General features: G+C 36.9%; 1 protein-coding gene across 2 annotated transcripts in view; it reads right to left on the bottom strand.

The window, feature by feature from the left end:
- LOC135708840 (neutral ceramidase-like) overlaps positions 1–12905 on the bottom strand; it is a 47513-nt gene that overhangs the window by 21633 nt on the left and 12975 nt on the right. Inside the window, exon 1 of one of the 2 annotated variants that reach the window (XM_065230993.1) lies at positions 11211–12069. The exons of the other annotated variant lie outside the window; for it this stretch is intronic. The gene's annotated coding sequence lies outside the window, so the exon portion shown is untranslated. Of the gene's footprint in view, positions 1–11210; positions 12070–12905 lie in introns of those variants that run through there. 2 annotated transcript variants of the gene reach the window in all.

Genomic DNA, 12905 nt, shown 5'->3' with positions numbered 1-12905 from the left:
TGATCTAAAACTAGGCAATACCAGCACCGGTCAAGAAAGGAATGCTGACGTAAAGGAATGTTGACGTACTGCTTGCTTTTAGTATAAGTTCTCCGCTCGATAAAAAAAATAAAAATATGTTTTGATTTGTCTAAAAATATTGGAAAAATATATAAAAAATCTAAAAGAAATCTATAGAAAAAAAGTGAATATTTTTTTGTCAGTCATCATGGCATAAACTTTGACTCAAAAAACCACAAAACATCGGTGATCATTTTAATTATCACAGCAACAGTTGCACATCCGTTATATTTTCACAAGTGATATTTTGAAAAATGATAAAGTCTTAATTTCCACAGATTCGCAGAAAAGTTCCTATCGATGGCCGTATTAGGAATTAAAATCCATCATCTCTGGATCAAAATCAAACCACTTTTATGCCATGACCGACTTTGGTTTTTGAAATCGCACCCAAAATTTTGCCCTAAAGTACATGGTATGTTAGATTTAAACATATTTAGATAGAGCTGGAATTAGGCGTAACACCTTTTGTCTCATCCTACCTGATGGTGATGTTGATTTGCAGAGGTGAGCCTTGATTGTCAAGATATCATCGAAAGAAGTCATTGTTTACAAAAGCTGTTACGCCCTAATTCCAGCTCTATCTTAATATGGGAACTGACATCTGATTAATGACCTTGAAAAATGTCCAAAAATTACTCTTGACAGATGAGGCTGGTGGTATGGTGTTTGGAATGAGGGTGACGTGCTTGGCATAGATGGCCCACAGCGACTCACGAAGATGCTCCTTCGATGGATGCTCATGTGGACTGCAGCTCATTGCTTGCAGGCAGCCTTTCGTTGTGTACTGGAGAGCAAGGCTCAACGCCACGCGCTGAAAGCACTGCTGCTGCTGCTGCAGCTGATGCTGACGACTAGACACCACTACACACGGTAATTGGAACTGAACCGCGGTTGAGGCCAGTCTTGGTATCTAACTGCTTGCTGGGAGCTTTTCGTTGTAATTCGCGGTGATTGAATATACAACGTTTGGTGAGACCGGATGGAATTCTACTTTGAAATCTGTGTTAGGGAAATCGCTTTTCACAGGCAATCGGCGATTATTTTAATTATCAAAGCAACAGTTGCATATTCGTGCAATTTGCAATAGTGGCATTTTGAAAAACTTAACAGATGCGTAGAAATATATCTGATCGATTGGTGATACAGGCACTTAGAAAACAAATTGCTTGATTACGTTTTCAATACTATGAGTAAACTAATGTCAACTTTGAGTCGACCTCATTTGTTGTGTAATTGTAATATAAGGTTCAATTCGTTAAAAGCAGGTCTTTTTTGCTTGAACATGACTTTTTCAAAATTTGCATCTATTTCATGACCCCCTGGTAAAAAAAGAGTAGGCTGTGCGTGTGATCGAACCTGACGTTTGTTTTTTTCCGTGGAGTTTTTATTTATTTTATTTATAATCGGTTATTGATCTGGCCAAAACCAGACCCAGGAGATACTTTCTAGTTCTTCAGTGAGTTCACTAAGACAGCATCAGTCCCCTTCTCCAGTATTCATTGACGTTTTTTTGAAGAATAAACATTATATTTTTAATAAAACATAGGGGAAAAGTTGGCTTCGTCCTTGAGAGCTCAATTTTGACATGTGGATACATTGTGTTTCAGAGCAACTATTGGCCAAATTTGAGTGCTCTAGGACTTTGTTTACCCTCCTGACGATAATAGGTTAAGGTATTGCCGAAGCCAACTTTTCCCCTACTGAATTCGTTGAAAGCATTTTTTTTTTACTATGACTGAAAAAAATCTCATTTTTTAAATGAACACCCGTTAGACATGAAAAATGATGGAGGTATATCCACCATTTTCCAGGATGCTTTCAATAACTGGCTGTGTTTGTGTTAGATTAGATTAGATTTCATGACCCCCCTTGTAATTTTATGCAGCCCAATTACGGACATTTCTGAAATTCACAGACATTTTTCGCAGACTTCTGAAAAAAAAACAAATCCGGCTTCTCTGCTCCAAGTTCTTGACAATTTCTTGAAGTATAATTACCTTTAGCTCAGATTTTAAAATTCTTCTTCAAGTTTGAAATTTGTGGAAACTATTCCATAACCAGCAAAAAAAAAAACATTTCAAGGCTCTGAATTTTTAAAATATTATTTGATGCTGAAGAATTTTTCCCAGCGGTTCATTTAAGTTTGATTACTGAATTCAAATAAAGATTGAAATTAAATGTTTGCATTGTAACATGCATTGCATTCTAACAAATATTCTTAGTAAGAGTGTTTAAAAATTAAAATATTATGTAAATGGCACCGACGCCACGCCACGCCGCCGCGCCACGCCACCGACGATTTTCATATGCCACCGCCGGCGATGAAATTGAGCCGCCGCACCGCCGCGGAGTGAATTGGTTCACACCATCGAATAAATTTATGTCACGCCGATGAAAAATTCGTAACATCTTTTCGGTAACATGCATCTTGAACGCGTTGAAATTAGAACGTGTGCACGCTTTACTCTAAATTGAGTAACATAGCCAGAACTCAATTTTGAGTAAAATGGCTAGGTATTTGTTGATGCGTTATTTTTACTCATTCCCATAAAATCCAAATTATAGGGAAATGAGTCAAAGATACACAAATGGGCAAACATTTCGTTTCTTTTCTTTTTTTTTCTTTGGAATTAATAAACCAAAAACTGCAAGCATTTTATTTTATAGCAAACAGAATGCTGAACAATTACTTCTCAATTTGCGGTACGTTTTCTCATCCACGGCGGCTGCAATTTTCTCCATGTTCGAATGATTTCTTTCGAAAATTTTAAATTTTCTTCTACGACGGAAAGGCAAACTTCATATTTTTACATTATAACAACGCCATTTTTTTGAGTCAACAAATGTGCTGAAAACTCAAATTTGAGATCCAACTTTATTTATTTCTTGTTGAGTGAATGTAACTCAAATTCACAAATCACAACTACTCATGATTTGACGTTTCGAAAGTAGTTATGAAAAATGTCTGACTCATTTTTGAGTAACTTCAATTGAGCGTGTATGAGGCAGCGATTGTCATTTAGTTTTTTGACGTTTGTTCGCACTTGCTTTATCTACACGGAACCGAAGAATTACCCAAAATTAAGTTATTTTCACTCATCTCCCATGTTCCGTTCAATAAGCAAATTTTCAGTAATAGTACGTTCAGACATGTTGTAGCGCTATCTTGATGGTGGTTTCTGTGTTGCAATTATTTGACAACCGTTATATACATGTTATAACTCTCCAGTCTGGACCACGTTTAAACCGCTTATAGTAGTTTACATTTGACTACGATTGACTCAAATTTGAGAATATCTCATATACTCACTAGTAGCTCATTGAACGATAGTCATGAGAAAATCGAATCTCTCGTTCCGTATTTGACAACAACAAAAATTGAGAGTAGGATGCAAAACTCAAAATTACCCAAAACTAAGTAAAAAGAACTTAAATTTGAGTAATTTTTTTTTGCCGTGTAGCACAGGGATGAATCCAAGGGGCTGCTAAGCCAAAATTTTTATGTTGTTTGCTATTTTTTTTACCCGTGGACGAATCATTATTTTTCCTCCTACTCGCACTTGTTCAAGATAGTGTTTTGGTGCGCATATGAAACGTCAAAAATCTCAGTTTAGTGGTTTCGTCTCAATGAGCGACAACTATAGGTGAGGAGAAGGAATCTAGCTTACTCTTTCTTTCGCTCGATCGACGAAAACACCGGATGAATGCCTCACCTATAGATCCTGCGCAGTAGCCTTGGTTCACAAGGTATTGTGTGTGACCGCCACCAGCACGCCAAGTGGACGAATTTTTAACATAGCTTAACATAGCATAGCATTGCATCGGTCAGGCATCTACCCTAACAATGTAGATAAAACAATGTTCATTCATGACAATTAGGCCGGAACAAATATCAAGTTTTTCTTTTGTCACCCCCCCCCCCCCCCTTCAAAATTTTAGAATATCATCAAGGGGGAAATAAAATAAAACTTTAAGTGTATATTTACTTTTCGCAAATTCATTTGGGTATGGATACTCGCTTTGTTAGATTTTATTATGTTCTTGTTGTTGTTGTATCACCTTGTTCTTTTAAAAAAAATTCACATAAATTGGTACTTGACCAGTACGGCATGACAGGTCCTTGAAATCGGATCAGCCGATTTCAGTTGTTGAAAACGGATTTCATCGAACATCATTCCTAATCTTGTTTGGCAACTCACTAGGTAAGCCACCTTCAATCTGCTCGATCCCTCTCTTCGTCTTGCTCAAGTCGGATCACCACCAAGAACCATTTTCATTGGGTCGTTATCCGACATTATTACGATGTGCCCAGCCCACCGTAATCGCCAGATTTTTACATTCGATCTACATTTCTTAACTTACAAACCTTCTGCAATGATACTCAATGATTCACTTCTTTTCTACAGTGATTCAACAATTTCCGAGCTAAATCCAATCTTTTCAAAATTGGTTTAAAATTATTAGAAGTGAGACCAAATCAGAAACGATTCAGGAAATTCCTAGCTGAGGTGACACTTTTCAAAGCAGATTCAAAGCTGAGCCTGAACTTTTTTAAAATGAGTTCAAACTTTCGAATATTTAAGTCATCAATATTTTTCTATCTGAGCCTAAACTTTCCTGTCAATCCTTTTTTGAGTTGTCAAAGCTTTCCTGAAGTGATTCAACATATACCGAATCCAAGCTTTAAATAATTAGTTTTGCTTTTTCTGAAGTTAGGCAACATTAGCTCTTTAATCCTTTTTCCTAAATGAATCCAAGGTTTCCTGCATTGATTCAACTTTTTCCGAACTGAAACCAAACTTGTCAGAGCTTAGTTAACTGCTTTGGCATTTGGCAAGGACACAATCTTGCTTAGTGAAAGTGTATAAAGTTTTCCGAAGTGAACCGACAATTTTTTTAGCCTAAATTTTCCAAATGGTGTCCAACCTTTTCTGAACTGGTTCAAAACCTTCCTTAGGGAGTCCAAACTTTTCTGTTGAGTGATTGAATTATATTGAATGTTAGTCTGAGCTTTCCTGAAGTGATTAACCTAACTTTTAACGTAGATTCCGCTCCCTTAGATCCCTTCCTCGTTCTTGTGAGATTCACATCCTTTGAAAATTAGGCTGATATTTTAAAGAATGGACTTTCGTTTGTTCATACCTGATGGTAGATTTTTTTTTAAGTATGCACAATTGTTGAGAACACTGGGTTTACATTCACAAAAAGTACGTATTTTTATAGAAATTTGGATTTGATCAGCCAAGTTGGATTTTGGCTCCGTCCTTTGAAAAACTGGCTTGGATGTTATAGAATTGACCTTTGTGAGTTCATACGTGATGGTGGATATTTTGAAGCCAGGTTGGATATCGGTTCAATCTTTTGAAATTTGTGCTTGGATTTTATAAAATGGAACTTGCTGAATACCGGAAGGACGCACCTGGTTAATATTCACAAAGGATGAAAATTATTTTTTCTGTTTTGCCGAACTGAATTGTGGCTTCTATCTTTGAAAAATAAGCTTGTATTTTAATATATGTTGCTGAATCCATACGTGAGGGTTGAATTTCTTCAAGTTTTGAGAATACAGAGTTTAAATTCACGAAAGTACGTACTTTCACAAAAACTTTGATTTTCTGTTCTGCCAAGTTGAATTTCGGCTCCGATCTTTGAAAATAGAATTGAATTTAATAGACCGAACTTTGCTGAATCAATACGTGATGGTTAGTTTTTTGAAACATGTACAATTTTTTTAGAAAACTGGGTTTGAATTCTCAAAAGTACGAATTTTTATAGAAATTTGGGTTTCTTGTTTAGCCAAGTTGAATTTCGGAGTGGATTTTACCGAATTGCTGATTCCATACGTATTTTCATAGAAATTTAGTTTTTCGGTTCTGCCAAATTGAACCAGGTTTGTAATTCGAAAAGGTTTTTTTTTTGTTTTCCTTTTCTGCTAAGTTGGATTTTGATACTGTCCTTTGAAAGTTATGCATAGATTTTATAGAATTGACCTTGCTGAATTAATATGTGATTATTATTTTTTTAAGCACATACAAAGCCAGGATTAAATTGACAAAACTACGTATTTTTGTTAAAATTTGGCTTTTATGATTAGCCAAGATGGATTTTGGCTCCTTCCTTTGAATATTACGCTTGGATTTTGTTGAATAGACCATCCTGAATCCATACGTCTAGTTAGACTTTTTGAAGCACGAACAATTGTTGAGAAAACTGAGTTGTATTTGGGTAGGGAGGAAGTATCGAAAATAGAACGTTTTTTTTTTTCATAAGAACTGTTACGTTTGTGGTATTCCGCTTGATGGTTTATCCGGAATTTATCAATACCCAAAAATAAATTGCTTTGATCCTATTCATCTACATTATTGAAAGGATACAAAAACTTATGCGCGAAATGTCTTGTTGATAGCTCGAGTGTTACACATAATAAAGTCAACATTTGTGGCATTAGTGTAAAAAATCACGGCTTCAGCGAAGTATAAGGCTAAAGCGAAGGCTAAGAAAAAATGTTAGCGTTTGAAATATACGGTTTAGATATAATGTAAAACAAATTTCAAATGTTTTTTTTTTGTTTTTTTTTTATCCTCCCCCCCCCCCTCGACTGGTGCGAGCCTCTAGTGACAAAAGAAAAACTTGTGATTTGTTCCGACCTTACAGCATTTGCAAACATAAAGTTTTACACTAAGCAGTGGCTTACTGACGAGGATCGGATTTAAATAAAGATGAACAAGTGACAACACGTTGATATTTGAGTTTTTTTTTAATCTCTTACAAGTTGTGCGGGATTCTACCTATATTCGAAAGACATCATCTTCAAATGCAAACACAAAGTTATATGACTTCAATACGTGTAGATTCAAATCTGTATCAAAGTTATTAAAGCATATAATTTATCGCTATCAACATATTAATAACGTATACTGCTCAGTAAATGAAAGAACTCCTAGGGCCCATTACAATATTACGTAATACAACAGATTGCTTTTAAATACTATCCACTCCTACATAACGTACTTTTCTTATACTTAATAAAAGGGTTGAAACTTGTAACACTTTGCACTTGTAACACACACCCTGCAATTTTAGAAGCACTTGACATTCTTTCCTAAACGAAACGTAGGTCACCCATAGAATAAGTATTTTTTTCGACGCTTTTCCGAGGAAAACTTTTCGAATATGACGAAAACTGATTGTGGTTTTAGTCTGTCTACTAGTACACTTCTAACTTGAGTACAATTTTCTTAAATTTTCCCCATATTTGAGAAGTTTTCCCCGGGAAAGTGTCGGGAAATTTACTCATACTTTGAGTGACCTACGGTTAGCGATTTCGAGTAATCGGAACTCAAATGTGGGTAGCATTTTTTGTCCATGTGCGATTGGTTTGGAAAGTATTTATTTCTAGATCATTAAAAATAAACTCACACCGACCAACGCCGCCACGCCGCCGCCACCGAAAGCAAACGGCGTGACGCCGCCACGCCACCGCCGCCGGCAGCAAACAACATATCACGCCGCCGCCGAAAATATTTTTATTAGCGCACAGGTCTAGCATCGACTGCTCAAATCCATGGTTCGAATCCATTCTAATCCGTGGAAATGTAATTTTTGAAAGAGTTAAACAGCGCTTCGTTTATGATGATCCCCAACACTTTGGAGCAGCAGCATAATGATGAGTTCTGAACATCCCTTTTATCATCTTTTTTGTGCACAAGGAACATGTACCTACGCTTCAGGAAACTTGCTCTCCTGCAATGACTCAGTTAAACGCTGTCCAGACTGGAGAGTTAAAACATGTTATAACGGTTGTCAAATAATTGCAACACTGCAACCACCATCAAGATAGCGCTATAACATGTTATAACTCTGTAGTCTGAACAAGGCATTAAATAGCTTTACCAAAAGAGTTAGTAGCGTTTCGGAACACAGCAGGAATCCTATCCAGGTCAGTAGCAAACGTGAGTTTCAATCTTTGGCGAGCCAACTCGACGGTATGTTTACTAAGGGAAGATGCATAAATGACGTAGAATTTTAGGGTCACCAGCTATGTAGAAAAATGCGGTACAAAGTTGGTGCTTCAATTAACGTAAACGTTAAACGTTTGTTAAACGCTGTACAGACTGGAGAGTTACAACATGTTATAACGGTTGTCAAATAATTGCAACACAGAAACCACCATCAAGATAGCGCTATAACATGTTATAACTCTGTAGTCTGCACGTACTATTAACGTTTGATGTAGCACTAACTTTGGTCCCCATCGTTCTCCCTTGTAATATATTTTTATACATGGCTGATTACTCTGAGGTTACATGAAATGGACGGAGATCGAATTCATCTCATGGAGTATAACTTGTGGCAATCTTGGGGTGACATTCGAACACGTGACCATTAGTGTGATAGGTGGATCCTAACAATTACGCCAGGTCCTTGCCCCAATATATTTTTAAAATTTAATATGGATTGTGGAAATACTCCACACCCCTCCCCCGTAAACTATCAACGTGGTACATGATGGACAACACCTAAACTTGATGGAAATCCAGGCTGCTACGATCACTTTTTTTTTATTATTTTTTTAATTGGTATCAAGCGGGAGCTGCGTGACAGTTTAGTTTTCAATACTTGACCCATTTGAATAAATTTTGTTTCTATCTTTGAGAATACAGCAGAAGGACTAGCCTATGCTGGCAGCTTGAACACTGGATTCCGTATGTATTGTTTCAAGATAGTTATGGAAAAAAATGCTGTGACGTGTGCGCGTTGATACATCCGCGTAGTAAACCGTTTGATTAAGTAAATCCGTTTCGAACGAAGAGAGACAAAAAAGGCTTATTATCATTTAAAGAGTGTCACCAAAATAAATGTGATAGCCTATGTTGGCAAGTTGATTAATTTTGGTTTCCTCCCTATATATTCTACTAATTTACTACTGAGCTTTGTATCAAATTAGTTAATTTAAAGAACGTATCAATCGTTTAAAGATTTCGCGACCGTACCAAACAAATTCTATACTACATAAGCTCAAAAGCGTTTGACTAGCTCTACCGAATTGCGAATCACTTCTGCGTAAGCTCCGTAGACGTAGGCGCACTGATTCCGACAGCCGCGAAAAGTGAAAAATGCATCGATGCGAAAATACCACATAAGGAAAGATCGATTTTACACGTAGGGTTTAGTTCATAAATTAGCATTGACTGCTGTTTACAAATGTAAATACTTGAACATTAAGAAATAAGTTAACTCAAATGCTTTAACCGCATATATCAGAGATTTCGTGTATTGAGAGAATAATATAGTAATCGAGTACTATAAACTCAGGGGAAAACAAAACCTACAAAAGATTAAAAGTTATTAATTGTCACATACCTCTACTTTTACTTATTTCCTAAACTATTCCTCTCCTTGTTAATCTGCTCAATGCTATTGGTCTGCTCGCGTTTTCTAATTGAATTTCAAGACTAAATAGGAAGATTTTTTCTACAACTTTAAAGGTTAGTTACCACCCTAAGCGAACCCTCCGCATCCTAATTATTTTGTTAATCTACTTAATGTTATTATACTTTCTGAAGTTTCTTATTTAAGTTCATTTGACGATTATGATATCTAATTAGTCTAATTTAATAAATTCACCTAATCAATGATAACCCATGCTTTATTAAGTACCTGCACTTGTGCTTGTAATCTAAAACTAAACGTGTTTCAAGTACTTTTGAATTTGACCTAGACCTATTTATTATATCTTAGTTCGACCCAGGTGACACCTTCAAGTGACTAAAATGCTTCACTTTGAGGTTAGTTTCCTAGCTGATTTTTAAATTATGTAGGGTAATATGCTCCAACCATGCTCACACGCTTCCACTATGTCGTACCACAAAAATACGTATGAGTGAGTATGTCACAATAGAAGCACGCCACAGTGGAAATCCCGAGCCATAGTTCAAACACTTATCCCAAATCAAAATGAAGCACATATAAGATTAGTTACAATACCATGTACAAAAATGGTGTTTAACATTGTTTCCTAAGTAATACCTCAATGAAAACAACAATGAAAGCTTGTCACGCAAGTAGAAGGAGCACCGTTGCGCACTCTCTGAAATATTTCAGTAGTATAATTCCCTTGCAAACCCAAATAAATCTATCTGCGTAAAAATTAATAAAATAAGAGTGATTTGCGGCAAAACCCGCCAGTATCGCACCCAACGTCAGTGCCTATACGTAAGCGTACTACGACGCAGCTCTCAAACAAATGATTAACAAGTGTAATACTATCACTGCTGGACTAGATCTTTGGTTTTCTCATGCAGTGGTTCATCAGAGAGGGGAAGCTTAGTAATCCCCATCGCCTGCCCATGGCGCCATTCTCTATTCTACCAGCAACGCCGGCCATAAACCTACCGTCTCCAACACTCCACTATATGAAATTAAGCCCACCCACCAGTAACAAGGTGCAAAAACTAGCCAATGGGAGGGATCACTTTTGCCATATCAATTTCATAAATTGTCCCTTTAGCTCGACATCCTCCGTAGCTCGATGCCTGGATAAAAATAACCACACAATTACCATTTGATAAAATATTAAAGCCAAAAATCGGTCTTATTGTACTTATATTGTACAAGGAATTTTAACATATTGTTATTACAGTACATGTTCATAACGTCCCATATAGTAAGAATTTTCAACAATAGAACAACATTGCAATTAATGGTAAATGTCTCAAGTTTGTTCGGGAAAAAGTCATTTTTCGAATGGTTAAGATACATAACAACCCCCTCGTTCTATTGTAGATTTCCTCATTTACCATTGATTCTATTGTGTAAACAATACATTATATGGTTATTTTTATCGTGTTGAACAATACTATTTATTGTAAATACAATAAATTCCATTGTATGGTTACAATACAGCTCATTGTGCCTCTATTATTCTGTTCAATATATAGTAGAGGAGATTGGATTGTCCAATGATTTCTAGAGGTCATAATCGTATCGAAATTGATCCAGAAGGTTTACAAAAAGCAGTGCATCTCCCATTTGAATTACTAAATCTTGTTGATGGTGAAGCAATTCGTTTAATTCATTAGTACCACTTTAAAGAAATCTCAAGTTTGAATGCATAAGTAATTATTTAACGTAGAAAATTTGGCTACCTTATTCAATACAGGTGTCTCTGATGCCGATATTGACGACACTTCCATCACTCTAATACTATGTATGGCTTGCTGCTGGTTCTCAGCTATTCAAATATGTGCATCACAGCGCATTGGACGAACATGGATTGCTGTTGATGATTGTTGATGGTAGTGGTGTTGAACAAAGCGAGCCAACATGATGCAAAAAGACACTCAATACACTTATCACGGCAAACTCGGCACGATCACCTTGCCGTCTTACTTTTCTAGCACGCTTGGTACAACTCGCACTCCACTAACCAACGGGTAGATGGTTCAAATTTGGTTTTGCTTGTCGACTTGAAAATCGTATTCCACCGTTGCTACTGCACTTAAATCAATCGAGGTAGCTCGATCCTCCATAGAATTACCATTTTGCCGCCACAAACACGTTGCCAAACACACTCATGATTTTTAATCACTGTTTTGGTTTGTGAAACCCCACTCCCTCCTATGGAAATCATTCGACCCAGTTCACTCAAGTTGCACTTTCTTCTCTTCTCATGTGCAGCACATTTGCAGTATATTTATCTGCACTCAGGACACTCTCGTCAAGTGAGATCAATGCGTTGTTGCGTAATTTTGTGGACTTTTACTTTTTTTTACTCCGAAAGCTGCATTCTTACGTTGAAGTCAATTCTGAGACCTTCCTTTGCAAGAATCAGGTCATCCTGTGTCCTGAATGTTAAACTTCATCGTGGAGCACGTACAAATGCTAATCACAAATCTGCAACGGTTCGAAACTTGAACTTGTCACCAAAAACTACAATGAAATGAACATCAACACGTCCACGAGCTGCCTACGTGAGTTTACTTTCGATACTGAAGGAGCTCTGCATGACGGGCAACTCAAACCGTCTGTCAGCTGTGTGGTTGCACTTCAAAAGCTCATGCGTGAAAGAGAGTATCGAAAACTCGCTCCAAAATTACGGATTTTGTTGTTGTTGCTCAATGTTTGATGTTTGTACCGTTCGGTGGAGGAAATCGGGAACATTAGCATGACTTGGATGATGCTTTAAAATTCTTTTTCCACTGACCATCATTATACGAATCGGATTGGTCAATTTGGTTGATGCTCATACTCATGAACACCATTATACGAATCGGCTATATAACACATTGATTCGTCATTTTGTTCAGTAGAAATATATCAAAAACGAATAATGATAAGTCATTGAAGATAGACATGTTCCGTAAAAACTGTTTAAAATCAAAACACACTCCGGCTGAAACACCAAACTTAACAACAAGGTATTTAATTATTCTCGCACTGCTCTCTGCTGGCTGTTTGCTCTCTTTTGCTTTTCCATCATCGCGGGCCGTCTGGTAGTTTCATTGGTCGTTAACTGGTCCATCCAAACAGAGGAACGGTTCTGCACGTTTTGCTTCCAAATGTTCGATTGATTTAACGGTTCCAAATTTTATTATCATTTAAGATTGTAATCCTTTCCTCGTCTATGCGGTATCTGATTTTGCTTGACACGATAAGCGTCTCGACTGATCCAACTTATTTGCATAAAGTATCTGATCGTAACGATTTGGCCTTTATCTCGCTCACGTTTTCGGTTCAGTTCAATCACCCAAGGAAAACTGGTGCTACATTCCTGGAGAGTGGTACGATTCGCTGATGTTTTATTCATATAAATGCTGTGTTATTACGATTATGGTACAGAG

This window comes from Ochlerotatus camptorhynchus, unplaced genomic scaffold (assembly GCF_037179485.1).
Source record: "Ochlerotatus camptorhynchus isolate MF236.1 unplaced genomic scaffold, CSIRO-AGI_Acam_v1.1 ptg000336l, whole genome shotgun sequence".
Taxonomy (NCBI): domain Eukaryota; kingdom Metazoa; phylum Arthropoda; class Insecta; order Diptera; family Culicidae; genus Ochlerotatus; species Ochlerotatus camptorhynchus.
Note: the sequence above shows the minus strand (reverse complement) of the source record. Positions and strands in the feature narration are given on the sequence as shown.